The sequence below is a fragment of the Cicer arietinum genome, chromosome 2 (assembly GCF_000331145.2).
Source record: "Cicer arietinum cultivar CDC Frontier isolate Library 1 chromosome 2, Cicar.CDCFrontier_v2.0, whole genome shotgun sequence".
Classification (NCBI taxonomy): Eukaryota; Viridiplantae; Streptophyta; class Magnoliopsida; order Fabales; family Fabaceae; genus Cicer; species Cicer arietinum.
Window position 1 is genome coordinate 15,688,336 of NC_021161.2, and position 2,728 is coordinate 15,691,063.

The window sequence follows — 2,728 nt, forward strand, 5'->3', positions numbered from 1 at the left end:
TGATATGACAAAGTATAAGCTTGCACCCAGATTCATTCTAAATGCTTTGAAAGTGAGAAATGAAACCAATGTCACTATTCCCAGTCAAATATATAAAGCAAGGAGTACTTATCGATCATCATTGAGAGGTCCGTACACAGAAATGCAGCATCTGTTGAAGTTAATACAACAAGAAAATTATGTGCATTGGACAAGAAGACGGGAAAATTCTGATATTTTGAGAGATATTTTTTGGACGCATCCTGACTGTATAAAGTTGTTAAACACATTTCATTTTGTTTTGATATGTGATAGCACATACAAAACAAACAGATATCGGTTGCCATTACTTGAAATAGTCGGTGTCACTTCTACTAGTTTGACATTTTCAGTTGGGTTTGCTTATTTGGAAAAAGAGCGACAAGATAACTTCATCTGGGCATTTGAGAAGGTACGAATGTTGTTCAAATCTGAGTCTTTGATTTCTAAAGTTATTGTGACTGATAGAGATCTTGCCATGATGAATGCGATTAGTGTTGTGTTTCCTACTTCAATACATTTGCTATGTCGTTTTCATATTGAAAAAAATGTTGGGGCAAGATGCAAACAATATGTCAAAAAGGATAGACAAGAAGAAGTAATGGATTTATGGAAGGGCATTTGAAAAGGTGCGAATGTTGTTCAAATCTGAGTCTTTGATTTCTAAAGTTATTGTGACTGATAGAGATCTTGCCATGATGAATGTGATTAGTGTTGTGTTTCCTACTTCAATACATTTGCTATGTCGTTTTCATATTGAAAAAAATATTGGGGCAAGATGCAAACAATATGTCAAAAAGGATAGACAAGAAGAAGTAATGGATTTATGGAAAAAGATTGTCTATTCGACTAGTGTGAAAGAGTATGATCATCATTTGCAACAATTTGAGCTATTGTGTGCCGATATTATTCTTTTTGTTGATTATGTGAAAGATTCATGGTTAACACCTTACAAAGAAAGGTTTGTCAACGTTTGGACCAATAGAGTGATGCATTTGGGGAACACAACATCTAACAGGTATTTTTAAAATATGAATTGTGTTGTTTTAGCAAACATGATTTACTAGTTTATGTGATTTGTTTTAATTTGTGTTATTTAATTTATTTGTAGAGTTGAGTCTGCTCATTGGAGATTGAAAAACATGCTTCAAACTAGTTTTGGTGATTTGTGTAAAAGTTGGGATGCAGTGAATATGATGTTGAAGAACCAAATATGTATCATTCAATCTTCTTTTTAGAAAACCATCAAGGATGTTGAGCACGGGTATAATTCACAATTTTTTCAAAATTTACATCACTGTGTATCAAGAAAATGTATGAAATTAATTGATAAACAGTTAGAAAGGGTGAAGATTGTAGGTACTAACTAAACATAATGTGGTTGTTCAATTAGAACAACTCATGGATTACCATGTGCTTGTGAGTTGGCTAAGTTGCAGATATATGGTAATGTTATCCCTTTAGATAGCATTCATGATTTTTGGAAACAGTTAAGCATTGCACATGAATTAGAGGATGAAGAATCTTTATCAGATTATGACTTTTCTGAAGAGTTGGAAGCAATGAAAGCGTACATGAAGAAACACGATATTATAAGTCAAAGGATATTCAAGGCAAAGGTGCGTGAAGTTGTATTTCCACATACCACATCAATACTTGCACCACCAGAGAAAGTGAGAACCAAGGGAGCAAGTAAAAAGAAGAAAGAATTTGATACTCCTCGTGATCCGTCATATTGGGAGTATGTTGATGCCTCTCAAGAATCTGCAAAGGCAAGGCAACCATCTCAATCATCTCAACGTTCTGCAAGGCAACAATCTCAATCATCTCAGCATTCTTTTAAGACACAATTTCCTACTTATATACGTCCGTATATTGAGGACATAGTAGATGTTGTGGCTGATGGAAATTGTGGGTTTCGTGCAATTGCAGCATTGCTAGGTTGGACCGAAGAATCTTGGGCTTTAGTTCGATCACAATTGGATAAAGAGATTGGTCTACATAAAGATGTTTATTCTAATGTTTTTGATGACAATGTTGAATCAGTGCGGAACTCATTGAAAATATCAACATTGGGTGCTCAAGGAAAAGATAAGTGGATGTCTTTACCAGACTTGGGTTGCGTGATAGCAACACTATATAATGTCATATTGGTGTCGTTGTCTCGTAATCTGAATATGACATTTTTCCCACTAAACAAATCACCATTGAAAGAGACATTTGTTCACTCTTTACTAGCAATTGGATTTGTTAACGAGAATCATTGGGTACAAGTAAAATTAATGCTTAATGTTGTTTATTAAATTAATGTTAAAAAATTTATTATTCAAATAAATTAATTTGTAACCTTTTTTTTATTCAGATCAAATTGAAGTCTGATTGTCCTTTGCCACCTACATCACAAAAATGGAAATACTTTTGTAGTGACACAACAAAGAGTTGGGAAGTAGCTTATGCAGCACGTATGAAGCATTGGGAACGCATTGATCCATCATTTATCAGATCATCTTGTATTTCATTAAATGAAGATTAGAATATGTTGTGTATCACTGTTTATGGATTATTATAATATCTTGTTTTATCATTTTCAGTATCTTTTATTATGAATTAACTTAAAATAAATGCGGATTAACATAACACATAACACAATCACTAAACATATCACATAATCCCAAAATATCTCAAATTACAGTACATAACACATAACACA